This window comes from Hippopotamus amphibius, chromosome 9, assembly GCF_030028045.1.
Source record: "Hippopotamus amphibius kiboko isolate mHipAmp2 chromosome 9, mHipAmp2.hap2, whole genome shotgun sequence".
In the NCBI taxonomy this organism is placed as follows: Eukaryota; Metazoa; Chordata; class Mammalia; order Artiodactyla; family Hippopotamidae; genus Hippopotamus; species Hippopotamus amphibius.
Window position 1 is genome coordinate 133,067,285 of NC_080194.1, and position 12,001 is coordinate 133,079,285.

The 12,001-nt window shown below is 41.1% G+C and overlaps 1 protein-coding gene across 14 annotated transcripts in view; it reads left to right on the forward strand.

Moving 5' to 3' along the window:
- The window catches only part of MRTFB (myocardin related transcription factor B), a 284,571-nt gene that overhangs the window by 79,391 nt on the left and 193,179 nt on the right, over positions 1 to 12,001 (forward strand). For 7 of the 14 annotated variants that reach the window (XM_057748312.1, XM_057748313.1, XM_057748318.1 and 4 more), the window contains one exon: positions 9,220 to 9,284. The gene's annotated coding sequence lies outside the window, so the exon portion shown is untranslated. The other 7 variants (XM_057748307.1, XM_057748323.1, XM_057748311.1 and 4 more) reach the window with 6 other exon arrangements.

The window sequence follows — 12,001 nt, forward strand, 5'->3', positions numbered from 1 at the left end:
TGCCTCCCAGTGGGATTATTGGGAGAACTAAATCAGCTAATGAATGGACAGAACCTGGAGCGGTGCACCCTGTAGCTGCCCATTAGATGTGATTTCCCTTTCTCACTTTCTCCCTCTCTCAGGTGAGTTGGGTGATGTTCACACCTGGAGGGCACCTATTACCTCTGGCCTGCAGGAAGTGGCATTATTTCTGGAGGGAGTGAGCAGGCTTTCAGGGTGGGCAGGCCAGTGTTTGCTGAGATGGATGTGACTGCCAGGGGGGCTGGGCAAGCCCCTGCAGACCCTGATGCAAGGTAAAGGATTAGCTAGGATCTCCAAGGATTTTGATTTTACAGCAGCTTGTAGGCCCAGACATGCTAGCTCATGGGACTTTAGTGCAAGGCAGTACTGGGTTCTGGATTCAGACCCAGGTTCAAACCCTGACTTACTGTGGAGTCTGAGGCCAATTTCTTCATCTCTCTGAGTCTCCATTTTCCTATGACTTGGAAGAATATTGGTAGTGACCTTGAAATGCCCTCAATAAAGGCTAGTCCCCCTTCTTTGGAAACAATTGTATGTATAATGTTAAGATTTTACCCCTAGGAAGAAATCACACCTTTCTCTGTGCCCCCTAACACCCATGTACGTTCTGGTTCCCTGTCCTGTATCCCATTCTCCCATGCTCTCTATTATCAAAACGCCACCAGTCTAAAGAGGAGACAACCGAATATAAATAGTTTTCAAGGCCCTGTACAGGGTCTTGCACAGTGAGGCTTAGGAAGTTCGTGTAATGAGGGAGAAGCATTTTCCTGACAGCAGGGCCTAGCCACAGGGACGGTACCAATTGCCCTCCCAAGAGTGCCTCCTCTCACCTTGGTGAAACTTGGAAGGGAAGTAAGGAAGGGCTGACATTTGGCGCCCTCAGCGGAAGAAGGAACAGGGCCAGGGCCTGGGGATTGTCATGGAGGCGGGAAAACGGGGCTTTGGCTTGAGCGTCAGACAACCCCGGATGCCCAATCCGAGCTGTGTGACCTCGAGGTGATTGTCCTTAACCCGGCCAAGCCTCCGTCTTATCCTCTCTGGAATGGAGAGGATGGTAATACCTACGTTCGGAGGGCTCTTGTGAGGACCCAAGAGGAGCTGTAAAAGTCCTCGGCACCCAGGAAGCATCCCAAGCCTGGCTGCTGGGATATTGTAGGCACAGCAGCCAGAGCCTTCGCTAAGGCGCAAAGGTCCAGGGCCCTGGGCGCGCGCATGCGCACGCGCACTCGGCCGGCCAGGTGAGGAGGCGGCCGTCCGGCACCTGGCTTTTAACCCTTCACCTTCACGGAGGTGGGCGGAACGGATGCACGGACCGGGACGCGGGGTCCCGAGCTCGGCTAGACTTGACGCCGAGGCGAGGGGGCGGCTCCCGGGGAGCGCGCCCAGCCCGTTCCAGGTCGGGGTCCGCGCGCGCGGCGGAGAGGGCGGGGAAGCGCGGAGGGGAGCGAAGTCTCGCGAGATCGCGCGGCGGCTGTAGCGGCGGCGGCGGCGGCCCGGGAGGTGAGCTGCGGGCGGCGGCGGCCGCCGTTGGGGCTTGGGAGCGGGTGAGAGCGGCGGAGGCCGAGGCCCGGGCGGGGGAGCCGGCCGGACGAGAGGCCCGCGTCCGGGGCGGCCGCCCCAGCCGGCCCCGCGGCTGCAGCGGAGCCGCCCGGTCCGCCCCGTCCCGGGACCCGCGCGGGCGGGGCGGGGCGGCCGGGCCGGGGCCGCGGGGCCGGTCCCCTGGCAGCCGGCGGCCGCACGCGGGGGCGAGCGCGGGGCGCGCCTCAGTGTCCCCGGGAGGCGGCTGGGCGCCGAGGACGCGGTGCTGCTGGCCGCGGCGACACCGCGTACGGAGCCTTCGCCGTGCGCCCGCACTGCACTTAGGCGGTTCCGCTCCGTGGCTGCACGGAGAGGTGAGGCGCCTGCCCAGGGTCAGGCTGCTGTGACACTGGGGGATCGGGGTTCCAGCGCAGGCACAGCGACTCCGGCGCCCCGCCCCGTCCTTGCCGCCCATCCTTCTCCCCACCCCCACTCGCTGGGTTTTAGGGCAGGAGTTCTCCTCCGGTCTCGACTGGGCTGCAGAGGTTGTGGGGGGCCCCCTCCCCTCCCCCTAATTGAATGCAGCGTGGCATATGAGTTTATTGGGGGAGAGTGCTAGGTTTTTGTCAATTTCCCAAAAGGGTCCCTGCTCCCGAAATGGTCAAGAACTTTTGTTTGGCCCTGTGCGAGGGCTGAGATGGGCTTAAAAAGCAGCGGTGTGTGCCGAGGGTGGGGTGTCAGATCGAATGGAAGTGGAATATTGGAGCCCAGGGCTTGCTTTCAGCAAAGGGAACTTTTTAAGACTGTTTTTTGTTGAACACGTGATTCCACTCTTTGGAGCAGTGATGCTCAACTTTGTCAGAACCAAGGCCCCTCCTCTTTGCAGCAAAAGTCTGTAAAGCCCCCTTTACAGCTCTGAAATGAAATTCACCAGTAATGTAACCTACCCACATACATAGTGTGAAAATCAGTGTGATGCTCCGGTTTAAATGTAAGGGAGAAATAAAAGGAGAACAATATATGACATGTGTTGCCCCATGAGATCTAGTACACACTGCTGTGCTGTGGAGTGGGGTGCTCATACCTGCTTCTAGTGAATAAGCTTGGGTTGAAGAGAGGTAAAAATATCAGGAGTTTATTTCCTGCAAGAAAAGGAAAGATCAGAGATATAGATGGACATGGGGGGGGGGGCACCTAAGTGTGGGGATAACCGACTTATGATGATGAAGCAAGCAGCCTGGATTGAATTAGGAATAACATGCCAAGATAAAGTACAGACTATCTCAGTCAACATATAAATGATACTAATATAATCCCTCCACGAATGCCATCTTTTCAAACCACATCGCAGGGCATCTTTTGTGCCACAAGCTTTGAGGTGCTGTTGCTTGGAGGCACCATGTTGGATTCCTGCCGCTTATCACAGAAAATAATGAATAAATATTTGCTAGACTGAAAGGATTTTTGTTTTGTTTTGTTTTTTGTTTTGCTTTTTAATTCGGTGCCAGTATCTTGCTTAGTAGTGTAGAAGTGCTCAGTATTGTGACACGGCAGTTACGTATTGAGTTAATGCGTGGTGTGAGGAAATGGTCACTAATTTTCAGACACTAGTTATTATTCAGTCTCAGCGTCCTTCGCGTTAGCTATCTTCTCCTAAATTACTGGGGTTTTTCCATAATTTCTTGTCAAAACTATTTAGTATTGTGTTCTAAAGTAATGCCAGTTGAGGCGATTAATCTGGCTGGTCATTGAAAATATTCTCAGGACCAGGGTAAATCTTCACTACGTGGATCTGTCCCATGCCTTGTGAGAAGTTCAAGCATCCTGGCTCCCAGACACTAAATGCCAGTGGTGTGCTCCAGTCACCTTGGTATAACTAAACCTGTCTCTTAGAGGACCGTGCTAGCTCCCTGGAGATACACTCTAAAGAACAGTCTCTGTTGTCTAGTCTCAAACAGTTTTTATTGGGGAAGTTTTTTGCCCTGTTCCTTCTTTCTACTTACTAATATCCATATTAGAGAATCTGGTCAATGCATATTGTACAAGGGTGAAAACTAAAATGACCTATAATCACATTGTCCTCAGTCCTGATGTGATTCGTTAGAAATTCTTTTCATTTGAAACTCTTGTTAGTCTTGCTGCTGCCGGGAAAATGCAAATTGAGTTAACAAAGTTCTTCAACTCTATTATTTAGGTAGGGTGTAACATGATGAATTTCTTCAACATTTGTTAAATCTACAAAGGAAGTTTATTTTTCCTTTTTGTTGGATAGATAAGTTGCTTCTTTGCTGTTAAGATGTTTATTGTTCATTCTTGTTACTTTTGAAAGGTGCTATGGAAACACACATGTAAGTAAAGGCTGTTGTCAAAATAGAAGGATATATTTTAAATTGCCTAGAGATAGATACATTGAATACTTCTGGATTGGAAAATTATCCAAATTAAGAGTGATTAATTTGCATGACGTTGCACAAGCAGTATCATGTTCCAGGGTAAAAAGAGGTCACTCCTTTTTTTATCACTGCTTTAAAAAAAATACTCATGTACAAAAATGAACCAAGTAATATTGCACGGATGTCGAAACCGTTCCAGTGTTTAGGCGTGGGGACAAATTGTTGAATGGACAAAAATCCATGCCTCTATGGATGAAAATGCGTAATTTATTATGTGCGTATCTCTGAGATTTATAATTAAGCTATTTCATTGCTTTTTTAAGCATCTGTTTTTTTTAAGTCCATCTGAGATGGACTAGTATCTTAAAGTTGACATGTCATGGTTTAATTGGCAACTTTTTTCTTTCTTGGTACATAAAATAATAGTATGTCTGGAAATGATGGCATCTTATCGATAGATGCAGTGAGATAGGGATATGTAGAAATTTCAGCACATTGATTAATGCTTAACACCAAAAACTTTATCCAAAGGATGACTTGCAAAATGAAGATACATAACAGTTCCAGGTTCTTCCATCTTTTTTTATTTATTTATTTATTTATTTTTTATTTTTTTTTATTATTTTATTTTTTTGGGGGTACACCAGGTTCAATCAACTGTTTTTATACACATATCCCCATATTCCCTCCCTTCCTTGACGCCCCCCCCCTCGAGTCCCCCCCACCCTCCCTGCCCCAGTCCTCTACAGGTTCTTCCATCTTAACTAGAATACTTCATTTGGAAGATTCCTGTAAAGATTTCCCCCCCATGTAAAACAAATGGAGAATCAGTGTTTGTAAATATAAGAACCATTTAAAAAATGTTTAGAAGGAAACAAACTGCTTGGGGATTTTTCATGGAGAGCAGATGGTGTGGTTTATGTGTTTGAAATAAAGTTAATCAGGCAGTATAACCAGGCAGATGTATGAATATGCCTTCTTCTCCCCCCCCCCCCCATTTTGGAAGGTTCATAGGTTCACTTATAAATGAAAATTGTCTCAAACGAGACATCCTTAAGTTGAATTTCAGCAAATTCACTGTTATTTTAATAAGACATATGCTTGAAAATGTATTCCATGTTAAAGACAGAATTTATATGGGAGGCTACATATTGTCTCCCAGCCTGGAAACCTGTGTAAGGAGTCCGCTACTGAGGGCAGGTTTCATAGGAAACTCAGCCACGTGAAGACTGTTTGCATACCTTCTTCCCCCAGTGGATTTGAGCTTTTCCTCGCAAATGCACTCCCCAAAGGAAAGCACATCAGTAGCTTCCTGGAGCTTGTTTGAAATGCAGCCTCTGGGGCTTACCCCAGACTTACTGAACCCAAATCTGCTTTTGAACAGGATCCTCCTCCAAGTGGTGCATGAGGATGTGTAAGAAGCACTGGACCAGATCACTGGCTCTCAAACTTGAGTGTGTGTTATCAGAGTTGCTCCCTACCACTCCCAGAGTTTTTGGTTCAGTAGATCTGGACGGGGGCTTGAGAATTTGCATTTTTCACAGGTTATCAGGTAATGCTGATGCTGCTGGTCCAGGGACCATACTTTGAGAACCAGTAGGCTAAAGCATCCTCCTTGCACTTTTCTATTCTCTCTTCTAATTCCTTGCCCCCCCCCAAGTAGCGCTTTTATAGATTATTATAATCATCTGCTTTAGCTTGATTAAAGAAGAAAATTAGATTGTCTTGTATGATTTTTAGTGATGGCTACACTAAACTTGCTTGTTAATATCTAATTTCAGAGACAAATTCTTTGATTTTTATTTATTATTACTTTTGAAATTGAAGTATAGTTGACTTACAATGTTGTATGTTTCAGGTGTACAGCAAAGTGATTCAGTTATACATACATATATACACACGTATATATATATATTCTTTTTCAGATTTTTTTTGCATTACAGGTTACTGAAAGATATTGAATATGGTTCCCTGTGCTATACAGTAGGTCCTTATTGTTTATCTTTTTTATATATAGTAGTGTGTATCTGTTAATCCCAAACTCCTGATTTAGGAAAAAATTCTCTTTTAATGTGTGTTGGATTTTGACTCTAGGTGATAAGTAATTCTCTTTCTCTTCGTCCTGTGAGTTATACTTTTTAACACTTCAAAATTCTTTTTGTGTATATGAAATGTTCATGTGGTTCAAAAACTAAAATGGTATATTTTGAGGAGTCTGATTTCCAGCTCTGTCCTGGTCTAATGTGCTCCCTCCAGCCATAGATAATTTTTTCTATTTGTTTCCTATAGATGTCTATTGTTTCTTTGTGTAGATACAGGCAAATACCAATATATTCTGTATACTCCCTCCTTTTTATATAAAATGTAAGTCATTTTTTTTCAGTTAGTATACCTTTAGTATCTTCCCACATTATTATATAGAAAATGTTTAACAGATGCAGAATATACCATTGTATAGCCTGTGCCATAGTTCATTGAAGTAGTCCCCAGTGATGGATACTTGAGTGTTTTCCAGCCTCTTGCAATCACAGCCTGCAGTGAATAACCTTGCACACATATCATTTCGTATATGTGAGGTGTGTCTGTGGGATATCTTTCCAGAAGTGGGATTGCTGGGTTAGTGAGCAATGCATTTATAATTTTGATAAATGCTGCCCTATTTCAGAGTTGTACCATTTTGAACTCCTGCAGGTAATGCATTAGAGTACCTGTCTCCATAGCCTCTCCCAGTAGGGTGATTACCAATCTGGTAAACACTGATAGGCAAAAAGTAGCTCATTGTGGTTTTAATGTGCATTACTTTGATTATGAATGAGGCTGAGCATCTTTTCATATGCTTAAAGGCTATTTCTCTTTCTTTTTCTATGAACTGTCTGTTCATGCCCTTTGCACATTTTTCTTTTGGAATTTTTTTCCATATTACTTTCTAGGAATTTATAAATTAGGGAGATTAGCCCTTTGTGATATGAGTTGCAGTTTCCTCAAGCTTGTTATTTTTTAAAAATTTACTTTCATGTATTTTGATATAGAGAAGGCTTTAAAGTTTTTTCTTTAAATTTTAAGTAGTTAATATTTTATGGTGTCTGGATTTTGAATCACAGAAAGCCCTCCAAGAACTTGGATTTTGCCCATTTTTTTTCTTTTAGTGTTTTTTTTTTTTTTTTTAGTGGTTTCATTTTTACACTTAAATCTTTGATCCATTTAGAATTTATTCTTGTGTCCGGGGTGATGTATAGATTCAACTTTTTCCGTATGGCTACCAGTTATCTTTACCCATTTATTTCAGAATACAATACACCATTATATTCTGAATTTCCAGATATATTGGGGTACATCTCTGGACTTTCTGTTCTATTCCATTAAGTCTTTCTATTCCTGTAGAAGTACACATTATTGGTTTTATAAAATGTCTTAAATGCCTTGTAAAACTAGTTTCGCCTGTTGCCCTTCATTTTCCTGGCAATTCTTGCTTGTTTATTTTTCCATGTGAACTTTAGAATCATTTGTCAGTTCCAGAAAAAAAAAAAAACCCTTAAAAAAATTAAGATCATGTTAAATTTATAAACTAACATAGGGAGAATTGATATCTTTCTGCTGTTGAATTTTCCTATCCAAGAATATTGTGTATTTTTTCATTTGTTTGTTTTATTCCTGAATCCTTCTGGAGCATTTTCAAGGTTTTCTCATTTCTTATTAAATTTATTGTGTGTGTGTATTTTATTTTTGTGAGATCTTCTCTTCCTTTATCTTTTCTAAATGGTTTTGTTTGTATGAAGGCTGTTTATTTCTGTGTAAATACAGAAGTTTATATACCCTGAAGTCCTAAGTAGTTCTTAACGGACATTAAATTCTGCAGAATCCCTTCTATATTGTTGCCTAAGAGAAAGCAAGCCTTGGGAGTCAGGCTTGCACTTAAATCCTCTGGCTGCATTTATGAGCTCTGTGGACATCTGGGGACGTTTGACCTCTCTGAGCCTCGGTTTCCTAATCAATAAAAGGAACATTTCTGGCTTGGTGAAAATGTTGGGAGAATTAAAAAGAAGGTGAAACTCATCACTTAGAGCCGCTTCCACCATCATCACTGCCAACGGCAACATGGATTGAAGTTGCTGTTCTCTTTTTCTTCTTCCTCTTTCCCCTGTCACCTTTAAAAGAGAAAGAACGAAAAGAAGAAAAATAATAAAATGATGCTAGACTTTGAAGTTAAAAGTAAGCTCTGATTCACTCTGAGCAGGATAATCAATGTACTGAGAAGAGAACAAACTCAAGCCCAGCGTTTGAGGCCCCTCCTGCCTTCCTCTCTAGCCTTACTGCTGCTTGTGCTTGCAGGTGCATCCTGACCAGAGGCTGCTCAGCCTTCCCCAAAGGCCCTGTGTTTCCTATAACGCCATCCCTTCCACCCAGGATGTTCTGCTGCCTAATTCTACCAGGTCAGATGGATACGTGCTGCCCCGCACCCAGTAAAAAACAGGATCTGTCTCCTGGTGGAGCTTGTCAGTCCTGTAGCTTGGCATTGGTAGACTGAAAACTGTGAGGAGAGAAACTGTGGCCATCATGTCCAGCAAAGAATGCAAAATACCTGGCAAAGAACAGACACTCAGATATTTTTAAATAAGTAAATAAATGAATAACTGACTTTGATCTTCTTTTGCCTCATATTACGTGTCTGGGTAATTCATCTGTCACCCAGTACATTGTAAACCCCTTGAAGAAAAGGATTATGCCATTTATCAATAACAGTAGTACTAGTAATAATAATGGTGGTGGTAGAGGTGGTGAGAGGCAAATGGATTTATTATATAAGAACATGTAATAATAAAAGCAAAAATTGATGTTCATCGAACATTTATTATGTTCCCGGGACTGTTTTAAAGTTCCTGATGTGCATTATGTCACGTAACCCTCAGCAGTCCTGTGAGTTGGGTCCTGTTACTATGCACGTGGGGAAACTGAGGCACACGGGTTTATGGACTTGCTCAAGGTCAGATCAGCTGGGAAGTAGAGCTGAGACTCAGGTGCAGATGTTCTGAGTGTAGCAACTCAGCTTTTTACTTGCTGCAAGGTTGAGCACGGTCACGTGTATGTTCTCAAACCATTTAGGAAAAGTTATTTAATTCCCTTTGCACCTGCTTATTTTCCTTCTCAATCATCTCATTTTAGTAACTTCTATTTTATTCTTTCCGATATCTCTCAGACTTCATGTTCTCCAGGAGGCTTTCTCTGACCACCCTGCCTGGCATGTGTAGATGTTCAATTAAAAGTAATTTTAACTTTTTTCTCCTCCTAGGTTCACAGAAAAGGTGCTAAGAGGGAGAATGTAAGACGGGAAAATAATTAAATATTTTTACTGAGGTAAGTTTTTTAAAGGAACTGTCTTGTACTTTTTAAAAATTCCTCTCTGTAGTCTGCTTTCTTAAGATGTAAGAGGGAGATTGTTTTATTAGTGTTTAAGTTCATAGAACCTGAGTTTCTTAAGGTGGATGCCAGGAATGTGGGCTGTTTGAATAAGGTCATTTGGCTTCCTTATTTCTTTGACTTGAGTCTTTAAATTTCCATTATCTCAATGTTTTAAAGCATGGTGCCGAGAAGGAGATCTCAGAGTTGGAAATCCATAAGCCATTTGGTGATTGTATATACTTGCAACATTCAGTGAAAACTTTGATTTTAAAGTAGGGAGTTGAAGGGATTTGAAGCCACTTGGTGAGACTGCAACACTTCATTTTCTTAAATGAAAATGTGTTGTTTATTTTCTTATAAAAATGAGAGAAAACTTCCATCAATGACACGTAACTCCTGCCACCCAGAAATGGCTGCCATTAATACTAATATTTTGGTGAAAATCCTTTTAGAAATTTATCTATTAATATAGAAGTATTTACATACAAATCTTTAAATAAATTGGTTCACACTGTATATGGTGGTCCTTTTTTAATGCAACAGTGTTTTTGTATCTCTCTGCAGGTGAATTGTGAGAGACATGCGTAATCATGTATGATCATTTTACTGACTGTGTAATATTCCATTGTCTTAGAGGCATCACACTTTATTGAATCATTTCTTTGATGGCCATTTAAATTTTTAGTGGGTAATAGTGGGTAATAGATCAACCCTGTACTTACCTCATTGTATACTTGTGCGTTTATCTTCTCAAAAGTATAACTACCTGCACTGAGTTGTCATCACTTTTTTAATCCTTGCCAGACCAAGACGAGAAAAAATGGTATCTTGATTGAGACAGCAGGATTTTTGACTGGAGCAAACCTTTTATGTTTTAAAGACCACTTTCATTTGATAGTCTTACTTACATGAAGAGTTTCCTTTTTGAGAACATACCTGTGATTCTCATGTGTAATGAGACTCTCTTGGACTTTTAAATGTGATGAAAATGTTAAAATATGTCGAGTTCTTTGTTTTTATGCCTGTTACCCTGATTAACTCATTATAAATATTTTTAAATGATTGGCAACTAACTGTCTTGGATACTGAAAGTTTTCCTTTATGGAGAGCAGTACCTTTGTTTTTTATTCACTTATAGTGCAGCTTAAAGAAGCTTTTAAAAACTAACTTCTTAACATCTTTCAAACACGGATACGAACTGCAGAATAGCATACAGGATATGATTTACAGCCTTGGGTGATAGTGGAATCTTACTGAGTTCTGTGAATATGCATTCACATGTAAACCTGTGAGTACTGATGATGGGTCTCATCTGTCCAGAGGATTTTGCCGGGTTCTGATATGAATGTGAGCTCTAATTTTATGCTTGTTTTAGATTTTATTTCAGTCAAATAAGTTACCTAAGGAAGGTCTCACATGAAACAGTTGCCAGCTTTGTCATTGACCTACTGTTTGTTCTTTGACTTAATAAAAAGCCAGTTACAGTTCATCTCTTTTTCCTTGACATAAAATGCATCTTCTAGTAGACTGCTTTTCGCAGGGCTGCTTTTCTTCTCACTCCAAGTTACCATTGTTGAGGCTGGAACCAAGTGTGTTTCATTCACCACCTCACATCCAGCAACTGCTGTGATATCTGGCACATACATAGTGGATGCTCAGATCATTTTTGAAGGAATTAATGATTGGTGAATATAATCATTGTTAAGTTAGAATTAAGATGTAAATGAGAAGTGCCTTAAATTTTAATTAAGAAATTTGATTTCATGGAGAATAAAGCTAGCATCTGTGATTTTTAATTGCACCTAAATCTAGACATACATAATTGTGGTGACACTTGCTACCATAACATTTTGTGATGTTCTCTTTGGACTGTTGATTTGGACTCTGTCCTGTTTCTTTGCAGAATCACACATACTATGTTTTAAATCTGCTTTTTTGTTTGTTTTTTGTTGTTGCTGTTAAGGGCAAAGTACGTGTCTGAAGTAGGTAAGGTACTAGATCTTAAAGAATCCTATTTACGTTTCCTATTATAGACATGGGAATACATTTCACTTATGTTATTTGAAGACAAGGATAAAGTAAATGCCCCAAAATATATTTTAAGTTATAATGGAGAGAAATTGAGTTATATTTTAATTGTGTGGTTCAGCATTTATTAAAAGTAAAAGTAGAGAAATAGATTGCTAGCCATCAAGAAGAATGTGTAAATCTTTGTTCGGTATCCTGCCTATTAAGCTTTTCTGACTCATAGCCAGTTTTTCACAGCCAAAATAAACAGAGAAAATGGAACAATTATCTAATAGATTTAAGCAATGTTGAGGACTCTTGTTTCATATATTTTTGTTTCCACTGGAGTATGCGATTCTAAAGAATGCATGTGCTAGTTTTAATTAGTATTTTAGAAGCAGTTATTTGCATGTAAAATTTTTTTAACTTATTGAATAATCCCCTAGCAATTTTTATTTGCACTTTAATTTTCTTAGCAACTCCTTCCCTAATAGTAGTCTGAAGTGAAATCTAGGTAGACTTGAAAGGAAATTATTGAGTCTTCATTAGTTGGGTCTAAATTAATTAGATTTCCTGGACTTCACTCTCTAATACCATATTGTGGCTAATGGTATGATCTTGTATTCACTTTCTAAAACAACCAAAGTTCTGGGTTCTTATATCTC